The sequence below is a fragment of the Pogoniulus pusillus genome, chromosome 22 (assembly GCF_015220805.1).
Source record: "Pogoniulus pusillus isolate bPogPus1 chromosome 22, bPogPus1.pri, whole genome shotgun sequence".
Lineage (NCBI taxonomy): Eukaryota > Metazoa > Chordata > Aves > Piciformes > Lybiidae > Pogoniulus > Pogoniulus pusillus.
Window position 1 is genome coordinate 4,096,024 of NC_087285.1, and position 14,120 is coordinate 4,110,143.

The 14,120-nt window shown below is 56.2% G+C and overlaps 1 protein-coding gene across 1 annotated transcript in view; it reads left to right on the top strand.

Annotated features, from left to right (window-relative positions):
* Positions 1-967: 967 nt before the first annotated feature.
* SHROOM1 (shroom family member 1) overlaps positions 968-14,120 on the top strand; it is a 59,998-nt gene continuing 46,845 nt past the window's right edge. The window contains exon 1 of the mRNA XM_064162243.1: positions 968-1,122. The gene's annotated coding sequence lies outside the window, so the exon portion shown is untranslated. The remainder of the gene's footprint in view (positions 1,123-14,120) is intronic.

Here is a 14,120-nt window from a genome sequence, read left to right on the forward strand (position 1 = left end):
ACAACTACCTGAAGGGAGGCTGTAGCCAGGTAGGGTTGGGCTCTTCTGCCAGGCAAGCAGGGACAGAACAAGGGGACACAGCCTCAATTTGTGCCAGGGCAGGTTCAGGATGGATGTTGGGAGGAAGTTGTTGTCAGAGAGAGTGATTGGCATTGGAATGGGCTGCCCAGGGAGGTGGTGGAGTGGCTGTCTCTGGAAGTATTTAAGATGAGGCTGGATGAGGCACTGAGTGCCCTGGGTTAGTTAATTAGAAGGTGATATGTTGGATTCAGTGATCTGAGAGGTCTTTTCCAAGCTGGTTAATTCTGTGATGGGTGTTGATTGCTTGATTCTATGATTGGTGATCTCTTTGGATCCTTTCCAACCTTTGATATCCTGTGAAGTGAGTGTGCATCCTTCTGGAGTGCTACCTTAGAGCCCTTGAGTTTAGTTTACAACTCACTCACCTGTTACATAGAGTCAGGGAATCTTTTAGGTCGGAACCATAGAATCAAGCAGGTTGGAAGAGACCTCCAAGATCACCCAGCCCTGGCCAATCAACCAGACCCTGGCACTAAGTGCCCCATCCAGGCTTGGCTTCAACACCTCCAGCCACAGCCACTCCACCACCTCCCTGGGCAGCCCATTCCAATGCCAATCACTCTCTCTGCCAGGTGCTTCCTCCTAACATCCAGCCTAGACTTCTCCCGGCACAGCTCGCAGCTGTGTCCCCTTGTTCTGTTGCTGGTTGCCTGGCAGAAGAGCCCAACCCCCACCTGGCTTTCAAGATCACTGAGCCCAACCGCTAACACTACCAACTCCCCCACTAAGCCACGTCCCCGAGGGCTTTCCATCGCCCATGCGACGGCTGGGGCAGAGCGCAGCTGTTCGGTGTTAAGGCAGGACCCGATTTTACCTGCTAAGCAAAGCACCGCATGGAAAACGAGAGACCCCCTCCGCGCGGAGCCCTGCCAGCTGCCAGAGCTGCGGGTTAATCACCCTGACCCCTCCTCCGTACCTCCTCCTGGGCAGGGCTCTCCCTGCCACCCTCCCAGACTCGAAGGAGCCCCGGCAGAACATCCCAGTCCGCCCCGGAGCCGCCGGCATGCTCTGCCCGCTGCAGCTGGCCCGGAGGGGCACCAGGTAACCGTCTGCCGGGCCGGGGGCGTGCTGGGAGGTGGCTGGCGAGGGGTCCACAGCCTCAAGTGAGGAATTCTGGTGGGGGTGGTAGAGAAACCATGCTGATTTATTGCTTCTAATTAGCGGAGCCCAGACACAGCAGCCGGCTGGAAGTGATTCGCCATGGGAGGGGTCCGGAGGTGGATGATGCCGGGGGAGGGAGGGCGGTCCGGAGGTGCATGGTGGAGGTGGAGGGTGGAAGGTCCCGGAGGTGGACGGTGGAGGGGTCCCGGAGGTGGACGGTGGAGGGGTCCCGGAGGTGGACGGTGGAGGGGTCCCGGAGGTGGACGGTGGAGGGGTCCCGGAGGTGGACGGTGGAGGGGTCCCGGAGGTGCATGGTGGAGGGGTTCCGGAGGTGGATGGTGGAGGGTTTCAGAGGTAGATGGTGGAGGGGTCCCGGAGGTGGACGGTGGAGGGGTCCCGGAGGTGGACGGTGGAGGGGTCCCGGAGGTGGACGGTGGAGGGGTCCCGGAGGTGGACGGTGGAGAGGTCCCGGAGGTGGACGGTGGAGGGGTCCCGGAGGTGGACGGTGGAGGGGTCCCGGAGGTGCATGGTGGAGGGGTTCCGGAGGTGGATGGTGGAGGGTTTCAGAGGTAGATGGTGGAGGGGTCCCGGAGGTGGACGGTGGAGGGGTCCCGGAGGTGGACGGTGGAGGGGTCCCGGAGGTGGACGGTGGAGGGGTCCCGGAGGTGGACGGTGGAGGGGTCCCGGAGGTGGACGGTGGAGGGGTCCCGGAGGTGGACGGTGGAGGGGTCCCGGAGGTGGACGGTGGAGGGGTCCCGGAGGTGGACGGTGGAGGGGTCCCGGAGGTGGACGGTGGAGAGGTCCCGGAGGTGGACGGTGGAGGGGTCCCGGAGGTGGACGGTGGATGGTGGATGGTGGAGGGGTCCCGGAGGTGGAGGGGCTGAAGAATGCTGGGCAGGGGGAAGAGGAGGAGGGGAAGGAGCGCGGCAGCAGCAAAGTCAAAGCCCAGCGAGCCCCTGGGATGGGATCTGTGCAGAGCTTCACAAAGAGGCTTTTTGCCCGACCTCGGTGCTTGCATTGCCGCCACGAAGCCCTGCGGCCGGGGCCGTGCAGCTCCCTTTCTGCTTCGAAACGTTTCACGACTAAAGCGGAGAGGTTTCGGTTGAGTTTTCTTGGGGCTGGGACTCCTGCCGGTGCCTGTGCTGTGTCCAGGGCATGCTGCCAGCTACCTCCTATCGTCTGCTGAGAACACAGGAGCTTTAAAAGTGATTTGCACCTAACCCGATGTTATTCCCGTGCTAAAAAGCACTCTTTCGCCCTTGGAAATTGCTGCGCCGAAGGAGTTTTGATGTGTTAACAACTGTGCCTTGTCTGCGGGGTTTTAATCTTTCCATGCATTCAAAGACCTCAGCTACATAATTGTTTCCAGCAAATAATTGCCTACATCGCACACCTCTCCCCCCCTTTTTTAACGCTGTGTCCCTCTTATCCTGCGTTAACGGGAAGAAAACCTCCTAAGCAGCATTCAGTGTCCAGAAAGCAGCAGTGTCAGGTCGAAAGTGGATGTGTTCCAGTGGAGTGTGTCCTAAAGAGTTCCAAACTTTGGGGTGTTCAGTGGTTTGCAAGTGTTCATGAGGTGATGCAGTCAAAAAAGAAGGGGGGAGAGAGGGAGGGAAGGGGGGAAAGGGAGAGAAGGGGGAAAGGCAGGCAAGGGAGGAAGGCAGGGAAGGTTTGTGCCTAAGTGTGGAAATTAATGAGACTGTAGGAAAGCTTAAAACTTGCAAAGCATTGAGTTTGTGCGCTTAGAAAATGGAAATTCAGGTGGAATTAAGTAGGGGAGGTGAGAGGAAAGTGGTTTTCGGTGCGTGGGGAGAGGGAATTCCATTTTCCCAGCCTTTTCCAAGTGGTGAGAGAATGTAGAAGTGTGTTTGTTTATGGATTTGCCCTGGAGGGGGGTTTGTAGCTTTGGTGGCCTTATTCAGTGCGAAGGTTCAAGCCCAAACACGCCAAGGGCCGGGCTCATGCTAAGGGAGACTATTCAGGTCTGCCACGACCTCTGGCTGCACTCAGAGTGAGCCAGGGAAACTGGGAACCACATCCAACATCCAGGGAGAAACTTCAGGATGTGGCTGGAGAGAGGCTGAGGCATGGGCTGAGCTCTTCTGCCTGGGTATCCAGGAGCCCTGGAGCTGCCTTCAGCCCAGGCACAACCTCTCCATCTCCACTTCTGCCCTGAAGCTCCAACCCAAAGCCTTCTCTGGAAGACAAAGGACGAAGCACATGCATGCTGCCAGGGGTTTGGTGCTTCCAGATGTAACACACTCCTTTCCTCACTCCAGCTTTGTGCCAGAGCTTTTCAGTTCAGAATTTGCATTCTGCTTGGCTGCTTTGCCCAGAATTTTGGGAGGGTGGGGGTCAGAATGAAGCCTACATTTTAAAGCAGCAGCTTAGGGAGGAAAAGGCTGTCTGGCTTATTTTCAGTGCTTCTGACCTGTCTCTGCACAGCTTCGTTTCCCACACTTGGGAGAAGGGAACTGCATTTTGGTTTGCATGAATTTGCATCTGGGATGTGCTTTTCTTCTGTTGTTCCCTCTGAAAAGAATCTGCCCAGGTCTGGCCAGTTAAGCCTCTGGGAAATGCTCATGCTTTGATTGGTTATAACCACCTGAAGAGTCTGTCCTCAACATACCAGAACCTCCAAGAGAATCACAGAATCAAGCAGGTGGGAAGAGAACTCCAAGCTCAGCCAGTCCAACCTAGCACCCAGCCCTAGTCAGTCAACTACACCATGGCACTAAGTGCCCCAGCCAGGCTTGGCTTCAACACCTCCAGCCACAGCCACTCCACCACCTCCCTGGGCAGCCCATTCCAATGCCAATCACTCTCTCTGACAACAACTTCCTCCTAACACCCAGCCTAGACCTGCCCTGGCACAGCTTGAGGCTGTGTCCCCTTCTTCTGTTGCTGCTTGCCTGGCAGCAGAGCCCAACCCCACCTGGCTACAACCTGCCTTCATGTAGTTGTAGCCTGCATGAGGTCTGCCTTGAGGCTTCTCTTCTGCAGGCTAAACAACCCCAGAAAGAGCTTCCACCTGTGGCTGGGCCAATCCTGCATGAAGATGCTGCTTTTGACCCTTGGCTTCAGGTGATAAAACCAGATTGGCACCACCATGGCTGGTTCCAGCTGGCCCTGGCTACATGGGGAGCTGAGAGCTGCCTGTGGTGAGCCCACTGTGGTGACCTGGCACTTTGGCAATGTAGTCCTGTGCAGAAGGTTAGACTTGCTGATCTTGGAGGTCTTTTCCAACCTTAACAAGCCTGTAATTCTATGAGCTGACAGGAGAGTTGCCAGCATAAAGCAGTGAGAATGGATTTGTGGATCAGGAGACCTGTGAGAGTTCTTTAACACAGTTCATATCTATAGGAATTTAACAGAGTGAGCAGAAAGCAAAGGGGAGAGGGGGGGAAAAAAAGAGCCAAGCTTAGTTCAGTTCCTTTCTGTTTGCAAAGCCTTTCTCATCTCAGTTATGACACTGAAGCTGTAATGTCTGTAGAAGTCATTTGCAAAGGAAAAAGAGTCTGCTGGCAGCATCCTGGATGTCCCATTTGAATAGCTCTCATTAAGTTTATGCTTTGAAAGGTTCCCTCTCATCTCTGCTTACCTGAGTTTCCATCTGACATGGCTGGACCAAGCTGCTGGTTTCCTTCACCCTATGCTGGGGAGCATGGCAGAGCTGCCCCACTCTGTGCCTGGAACTCACCTGTGAAGCTCCTTTTCTTTGTCACCTCTGCTGGCTGCATGCTGGGGAGCATGGCAGAGCTGCCCCTCTCTGTGCCTGGAACTCCCCTGTGAAGCTCCTTTTCTTTGCCACCTCTGCTGGCTGCATGCTGGGGAGCATGGCAGAGCTGCCCCTCTCTGTGCCTGGAACTCCCCTGTGAAGCTCCTTTTCTTTGCCACCTCTGCTGGCTGCATGCTGGGGAGCATGGCAGAGCTGCCCCTCTCTATGCATGGAACTCCCCTGTGAAGCTCCTTTTCTTTGTCACCTCTGCTGGCTGCATGCTGGGGAGCATGGCAGAGCTGCCCCTCTCTGTGCCTGGAACTCCCCTGTGAAGCTCCTTTTCTTTGTCACCTCTGCTGGCTGCATGCTGGGGAGCATGGCAGAGCTGCCCCTCTCTGTGCATGGAACTCCCCTGTGAAGCTCCTTTTCTTTGTCACCTCTGCTGGCTGCATGCTGGGGAGCATGGCAGAGCTGCCCCTCTCTGTGCATGGAACTCCCCTGTGAAGCTCCTTTTCTTTGTCACCTCTGCTGGCTGCATGCTGGGGAGCATGGCAGAGCTGCCCCTCTCTATGCATGGAACTCCCCTGTGAAGCTCCTTTTCTTTGTCACCTCTGCTGGCTGTGCTCTTCATGTAGTCTCCCCATGACACAGCCCCCAGGGCACTGGAGTGTGGCCAAGGCAAGCAGGGAGCCTGCTGCTGCCTTTGCTGTGTGGCTGGCTCCAAGTACCACCACTAAGCCTCCCCAGGCATTTGTTTTGCCAAGTGCAGGAGGAGTGGAGCACACAGCTGATGAGAAAAGCAGGCAGCATCTGGCATTGCTGCTCCTCTCCAGCTGGACCTGTGTCCCAGGGGAGCCATCAGTGTCTTTCTCTCCCTACTCCTCTCACATTTGACACAGCTTAAAAGATCCACAGCATGGATTCCTGGTTCTCAGGAGCCTGCTCTTGGGCCACAGGTGTGATCCCTGAACACATTTGTTCCATGGAGTGACAGCTTGCATTTCAATCCTGGGGGTTGCATTGTGTGTGAGAAAAGAGAGTGCAGGACTCCTGACAAGTGACACATTCCCAAAGGATAAGGTCCTGTTGTTTCTTTTCCTTGAATGCTCCTGGAAGGCTTTCAAAGAGGCAGAGATGTGGTGCTGAGGGCCAGGGGTTAGTACCAGCCTTGGTAGAGTTAGATCATCCAGTCCAAACCATTCCCTTAAAGGTCTTCTCCAACCAAAGTGATTCTGTGATTGCAAACACTGCTCTAGGCACAAATCCTCTCACCTTACTCTCAGGTGAAGGTTGATGTGGGTGAAATCACAGCATCAGTGAGGGCTGGAAGGGACCCCAAGGATCAGTGAGGGCTGGAAGGGACCCCAGGGATCAGTGAGGGCTGGAAGGGACCACAAGGATCAGTGAGGGTTGGAAGGGACCACAAGGATCAGTGAGGGTTGGAAGGGACCCCAAGGATCAGGCAGGGTTGGAAAGGACCCCAAGGATCAGGCAGGGCTGGAAGGGACCCCAAGGATCAGTCTGGGGTTGGAAAGGACCACAAGGATTGGTCAGTGTTGGAAAGGACCACAAGGATCAGACAGGGTTGGATGGGACCACAAGGATCAGTCAGGGTTAGAAGGGAGCACAAGGATCAGCCAGTGCCAACCCCCCTGCCATGCCCAGGGACACCCTACCCTAGAGCAGGCTGCACACAGCCTCAGCCAGCCTGGCCTCAAACACCTCCAGCCATGGGGCCTCAACCCCCTCCCTGGGCAACCCATTCCAGCCTCTCACCACTCTCCTGCTCAACAACTTCCTCCTCACCTCCAGCTCTGCTCCATTCCCCCCACTCCTGTCACTCCCTCACAGCCTCAAAAGTCCCTCCCCAGCTTTTTTGCAGCCCCCTTCAGATCCTGGAAGGTCACAAGAAGGTCAATCATGGCTGTGCTGCTTGGCACAGTCCCTGTTTAAGGCAATTCTTGGCCACTCTGCTTTCCCAGCACACAGCTGCTTGCTCCTGCTCCAGCCTGCAGCAGAAAGCCCTGCTCACCCCAACAGCTGCTGCTGCCAGCTGGGAAATTGGCCTTAAAAGAGAGCAGCAGCAAAGGGAAGGTCCTTTGGCTGCAGAGTGTTTTGTGTCACAGCAGGGACTGGAGGAGCAGGAGGGCCCAGCTTTGACCCACAGCACATCTGTGTGCCTTGGAGCAGCAGCAGGGCATTTGTGGCCTCTTTCTTCTGTACAGTGTTAGCAAACAAGGCAGGAGAGTGATGGTGTCCCTGCACTGGGCACTGGGGAGGCTGCAACTCAAATCCTGAATTCAGGACTCAGGTCTGGAGCCCTCACTCCAAGAAGGATGCTGAGGGGCTGGATAGGGTCCAGAGAAGGGCAATGAGGCTGCTGAAGGGTCTGGAGGACAGGGTTGGTGAGGTGTGGCTCAGGGAGCTGGAGGTGCTCAGTCTGCAGAAGAAAAGAGCAATGAGGTCTCCCCTCAGCTTCCTCAACTCCTGGAAAGGAGGTTGTGGTGAAGTAAGGATTGGTCTCTTCTCCCTCCTCTCAGGTGATAGAATGAGATGAAACGGCCTGAAATTGTGCCAGGGGAGAGTTAGGTTGGAGATGAGGAACAATTTCTTTGCTGCAAGAGTGGTCAGGGACTGGCACAGGCTGCCCAGGGAGGTGGCAGAGTTCCCATCCCTGGAGGTGTTCAGGAACCAAATGGCTGTGGTGGTGCTGGGTGGGTGGCTGGACTGGGTGGTTTGGGAGGTCCTTTCCAACCCAACCAGTTCTCTGATTCTGTGTTTTTGTGCTCAGTCACTGAAAGATGAGAAGTGCTAAAAAGCTGTGTTTGCCATGAGTAACTCCTGCTGGGGTGAGTGCATTCCAGGGGTTAAAGCAATGAAGATGTCTCTGGAACATTGAGATGTTGAGGTGCTGGAAGGTGCTGAGAGAAGGGCAGCAAGGCTGGGGAGGGGCCTGGAGCACAGCCCTGTGAGGAGAGGCTGAGGGAGCTGGGGGGGTGCAGCCTGCAGCAGAGGAGGCTGAGGGCAGAGCTCATTGCTGCCTGCAGCTGCCTGCAGGGAGGCTGTAGCCAGGTGGGGTTGGGCTCTGCTGCCAGGCAGCCAGCAACAGAACAAGGGGACACAGTCTCAAGCTGTGCCAGGGCAGGTCTAGGCTGGCTGTGAGGAGGAAGTTGTTGGCAGAGAGAGTGATTGGCATTGGAATGGGCTGCCCAGGGAGGTGGTGGAGTGGCTGTGGCTGGAGGTGCTGAAGCCAAGCCTGGCTGGGGCACTTAGTGCCATGGTCTGGTTGGTTGGGCAGGGCTGGGTGCTAGGTTGGGCTGGGTGAGCTTGGAGCTCTCTGCCAACCTGCTTGATTCTGTGACTCTGTGATACACTGGGATTACAGAAAGTGATATCAGCAAGGCAGAAACCATATTTCCATCCTGCAGACACCCACACCAGCCCTCCAGCCATCACTGCTAGGGAGCACCTGAAGTGCTCTCAGGAGGGCTGCTGGTCATGCAAACACAAGCTCAGCTTTGGTATCTCTGCACTTACAAAGGTAGCAACAATAAACTAAGTCAGGAGTGGAAACAGTCAGAGGAGGGATGAGTTAAAGTGGCAGAGAGGAGACTCAAACTGGGTGTTAGGAAAGGGCTCTTTGCAGTGAGGGTGATGAGACACTGGCACAGCTTGCCCAGGGAGGTGGTGGCTGCTCCCTCCCTGGAGATGCCAGCTTGGATGAGGCCTTGAGCAACCTGTTCTAGTGGGAGGTGTCCCTGCCTATGGCAGGGGGGTGGAAGTGGCTGAACTTTGAGGTCCCTTCCAACCTAAACCCATTCTGTGATTCTATGGAGTGGAACTGGAGGATCTTTGAAGTCTTTTCCAAACTAAACCTTCCTATGATGCTATGAGGCTGTGTAAACAGCAGAGCTAAGGCTCCTTTCATCTGCCCTTGGGCTCCTCAGTGGTTAGAGTGGGATTATTCTGTGTACCAAATATGGCTACAGAAGGTGGATTTCTTCCTGGGATCCAGGGCTACCCCAGAACCCCAGCAGGGTGGGGGGTGGAGATCACCCACTCCAACCCCTCTGCCAAAGCAGGGCACCCACAGCAGCTTGTCTGGGATCACAATGAGTAAAGGGGGTTTGGAATCTCCCCAGAGGAGGGGACTCCACAACCTCTCTGAGCTCCAGGACCCTCGCAGTAAAGGAATTTCTCCTCCTCTTCAGATGGAAGTTTCCTTCCTCTCCAGTTTCTCCTCCACTCCTCCTGTGATGCCTCAACCATGTCCCAAGCTGTGGGCAGGGCAAACAGAAACCCTCCCTTGCTTGGCAGCGTTGATCTCTGTGCCCAGCCTCCTCCCCAGCCTTTTCTGCTGGGTGTTAGAAAGTGAAACCCAAAGGGGGGAGCAGCAGCACAAGCGGCAAACGCTGCCCATAAAGCCCTCCCATCACCCCGGGGGTTATGACCTCCTGAGGTTGTTTCCATCCCTTGGCATCAGCTGGGACACAGATGGCTGCTTGGGGTTTATTGGGCCTCCAAAAGTAGGTCAAATGGTAGCACAGATACACAGAGAGGGAGGGAGGGGAAGTAAAAAATCAAAAGCCTGGGGTTTGCTGAGCAAACCCTTCCAAAGAGCAGCAGCCTGACAAATAGCATCCCTGAGAGCTCTGGGCCAGCCCTCACAGACCTGACTGCTGATGGCAACCAAACTGGCTCAGATCATGGCACTGTCATAGCCTCAAGCAGCTTGGAAGAGAGCTCCAAGCTCATCCAGCCCAGCCTAGCACCCAGCCCTGGCCAAGCAACCAGAGCATGGCACAGCACTCCAGGGGTGGCCTGAGCAGTGCTGAGCACAGGGGCACAAGAACCTCCCTGCTCCTGCTGCCCACACTGCTCCTCAGCCAGCCCAGGATGCCAGTGGCTCTGCTGCCCACCTGGGCACACTGCTGCCTCCTCTGCAGCTCCTCTCTGCCAGCACCCCCAGGGCCCTCTCTGCTTGGCTGCTCTCAGCCACTCTGGCCCCAACCTGCAGTGCTGCTTGGGGTTGTTGTGGCCAAAGTGCAGAACCCTGCACTTGGCTTTCTTCAGTCTCAATCCTCTTGGCCTCTGCCCACCCATCCAGCCTGGCCAGGTCCCTCTGCAGGGCTCTGCTACCCTCCAACAGCTCCACACTGCTCCTAGCTTAGTGTCATGGTGGCTCTCATTGCCAAGAGCAGCTGTAAGTTCTCCTTTTGGGGGGGGGAGTTTCTCCTTCATGTCTTACTCAGTTGTTACTAATCATTAAACATCACCCAGGAGGTGTTTAGAAGACATCTGGCTGCAGTGCTGAGGGACATGATTTAGTGGCAGTGACTTAGCAACAGTGATGGAATAGTGAGCTCTAGGGCAGCAGCTGCACTTGATGACCTTGGAGGGCACTTCCAACCTCAACAGCTTTGCCTTTATGCTTTGGTCAGCCTGAAGTGGGGGGACTGTGGCTGACCTCATCTGCCAGGGCTGTGCTGTTCTTGCTGTCCCTCTGGAGTGGCTGTTCGTGGTGGAATCAACGGCTGGAGAGCAGCCCTGAGGAGAGGCACTTGGGGGTGCTGCTGGAGGAGAAGCTCAGCAGGAGCCAGCAGTGTGCACTTGCAGCCCAGAAAGCCAAGCAGAGCCTGGGCTGCAGCAGCAGAAGTGTGGCCAGCAGGGCCAGGGAGGGGATTCTCCCCCTCTGCTCTGCTCTGCTGAGACCCCACCTGGAGTGCTGCATCCAGTTCTGGAGCCCCTGGGACAAGAGGGCTGTGGAGATGCTGGAGAGTGTCCAGAGCAGGGCCAGGAGGATGCTGAGAGGCTGCAGCAGCTCTGCTGTGAGCACAGCCTGAAAGAGTTGGGGCTGTGCAGGCTGGAGCAGAGGAGGCTCCCAGGTGACCTTCTTGTGGCCTGCCAGGATCTGAAGGGGGCTACAAAAACGCTGGGGAAGGACTTTTGAGGCTGTGAGGGAGTGGCAGGAGTGGGGGGAATGGAGCAAAGCTGGAGGTGGGGAGAGTGAGGCTGGAGGTGAGGAGGAAGTTGTTGATGAGGAGAGTGGTGAGAGGCTGGAATGGGTTGCCCAGGGAGGTGGTTGAGGCCCCATGGCTGGGGGTGTTTGAGGCCAGGCTGGCTGAGGCTGTGTGCAGCCTGCTCTAGGGTAGGGTGTCTCTGGGCATGGCAGGGGGGTTGGCACTGGCTGCTCCTTCTGGTCCCTCCCAACCCTGCCTGGTTCTGTGATTCTAAGGACAAAGCAAAGGGTGGTTTGTTCAGCCCAGGTCTGCAGCACTCCCCATGCAGGCAGTGGGAAGTTTAATCGTGGATGCTGCTTGTAGAACAGAGCTTTGCTGTGGCCATGGGGACCCTCAGGCAGCTGTGGCCCTGCTCCCTGCCAGCTCTGCCCTGTGGTTCGTGTGTGGGTGAGGCTGGCAGTGTGGCTGCTCCATCCTCCCGGTGGGAATGCAGCTGGATCCAGCCTGGGAGCAGTTGGCTGTTGTGCTTCAGGGCTGCAGGTGACACAATGTGGGGCTGCCAGGGCATTTTCCTCAGGCTTTGCCCTCTTCTGCTGAGCTGTGAGTGACCTGCTCCCAGCTGCTGCTGGCACTCTCCACCCTGCAGAAGCCTTCAGCACGCTCAGGGGAGGGAATCTGGGTTTGTGTTTGGGAGTCTCCCAGCTCTTAGTGCATTTATCCTGCTCACAGCACGTCAAGAGAACGTTTATCCTGAGTCTACACAAGAGGGACTCTTCATTTAAGGACCTCCAAATTTGATGTCTGTGCAGTTCTTGTCCAGACAGAGCCCAAGGGCTGTGCTGTGTCTGGAAGCCTGGACACATCCCAACTGTGATGTGTTCAAGTGTCTTGATAAAACATCTCAGCCTGCTGAGGAACTGGGTTCAGTTCTGAGCTCCCCAGCTCAAAAGGGACAGGGAAATGTAGAGAGAGTCCAGTGGAAGCTGCAATGATGCTGAGGGGCCTGGAGAAAGGGCTGAGAGCCCTGGGGCTGTTGAGCCTGGAGAAGAGTAGCCCTGAAGGGGATCTGAGCAGTGCTCAGCAAGAGACAAAGAGGGAAGGGAAGGGGAGGACGAGAGGATGGGGCCAGACTCTTCTCGGTGGTGCCCAGGGACAGAACAGCAGGCACAGACTGGAACCCAGGAGGCTCTGTCTGAACATGCTTTATGGTGAGGGTGCTGGAGCCCTGGGGCAGGCTGCCCAGAGGGGATGTGGAGTTGTCTTCTCTGGAGGCTGCAAACCCACCTGGAGCTTGTGACCCTGGGCAAGCTGCTGGGGGTGCTCTGGGTGATTCCCAGAGGTGCCTTCCAAAGCACACCCTGCTGGGATTCTGGGTCACAGCTTCTCAAGTCCTGTCTCAGGCAGGAACAGAGATGGAAGTGCCCTTTCTGAAGAGCTCTGAGCTGGCAGCCCACTGGCATCTGCATTTGCTGCCTGGGTCATGCTGTCCTAGTGCCACTCTGCCTGCTCAACACACGAACGTTGCTGTTTGCTTTGGAGGGTTAAGGGTTCAGCTCTGCCCCAGAGAGGGTCTCAAGTCATGTGAGAAGAGCTGAATCAGGTCTGAAGGTCCATCCAGGGCCTCCAGAACCATGACTCAACTTCCCAAAGACATCTTCCCCCTTAGACATCTCCTTCCTTACACTTCTCTGCCCTGGAGCAGTCCCCTGCTAAGTTTGCTTTGAAGCCACAGGGCATTCACTCACCTCCAGGTGCTCCTTGCAGACTCTCATCTCCTCTGGCTCTGTGTCTGGTGGCCATTTCCTGACATCCTTCCTATTCTCTCGACTTTCTGGACTGACAAGAGTGGAAAACTTCCCCCCCTTCCAGATGCAGAGATGCAGCTGCAGCATCCAGCTTGGTAGTGACCTCCTGCATGAGCCTGGCTGGTCCCTTGCTAAGGGGTTTGCTGCCAGCTCCTGCAGTCAGCCCAGTACCTGTTCCCCCCCTGCCATGGGAGTGACAGCCCTGGGGCTGCTGGGCCTGGAGAAGAGCAGCTCCAGAGGGGATCTGATCAATGTTCAGCAAGAGCTAAAGGGTGAGGGGCAAGAGGGTGGTGCCAGGCTCTTGTCAGTGATGCCCAGGGATAGGACAAGGGGCAATGGGCACAACCCAGGAGGTTCTATCTGAACAGGGTGAGAAACCTTTGGTGTGAGGGTGCTGGAGACCTGGAGCAGGCTGCCCAGAGAGGTTGTGGAGTCTCCTTCTATGGAGAGCTTCCAATCCCCTCCTGGCTGTTGTGATCCTGGGCAAGCTGCTGTGGGTGGCTTGGACTGGATGATCCTCAGAGGATCCCCTTCCAACCCCACCGTGCTGGGACTCTGGGATAAAGGCCAAACCAGACAAGGATCAGTGGCAAATCCCAGAGCTAATCCAAACTCTCCAGAACTGAAAGCCTTGTGGCTGACTTCACAGTTTTCCCTGCCATGCCCAGCACAGGCAGGACTTAGAGCTGGAGCCTTCTGAGCTGGGAGGTGACTTTGGCTTTCTGTGTTTTGTGTGTGGAAGCCTCATGAGTGCTGCAGGACACAGGTCAGGTTTGCCTGCAGCACTTGAAGGTGTAAATCACCTGGACATGCCTGCACAGCCCTTGCTGTCACCAAAGCAACCCACAGCTTTCCCTGCCATGCCCAGCACAGGCAGGACTTAGAGCTGGATCCTTCTGAGCTGGGAGGTGACTTTGGCTTTCTGTGTGTGGTGTGTGGAAGCCTCATGAGTGCTGCAGGACACAGGTCAGGTTTGCCTGCAGCACTTGAAGGTGTAAATCATCTGGGCATGCCTGCACAGCCCTTGCTGTCACCAAAGCAACCCACAGCTTTCCCTGCCATGCCCAGCACAGGCAGGACTTGGAGCTGGAGCCCTCTGAGCTGGGAGGTGACTTTGGCTTTCTGTGTTTTGTGTGTGGAAGCCTCATGAGTGCTGCAGGACACAGGTCAGGTTTGCCTGCAGCACTTGAAGGTGTATATCATCTGGACATGCCTGCACAGCCCTTGCTGTCACCAAAGCAACCCACAGCTTTCCCTGCCATGCCCAGCACAGGCAGGACTTAGAGCTGGATCCTTCTGAGCTGGGAGGTGACTTTGGCTTTCTGTGTTTTGTGTGTGGAAGCCTCATGAGTGCTGCAGGACACAGGTCAGGTTTGCCTGCAGCACTTGAAGGTGTAAATCATCTGGACATGCCTGCACAGCTCTTGCTGTCACCAAAGACAGCCTGTGCAGAGA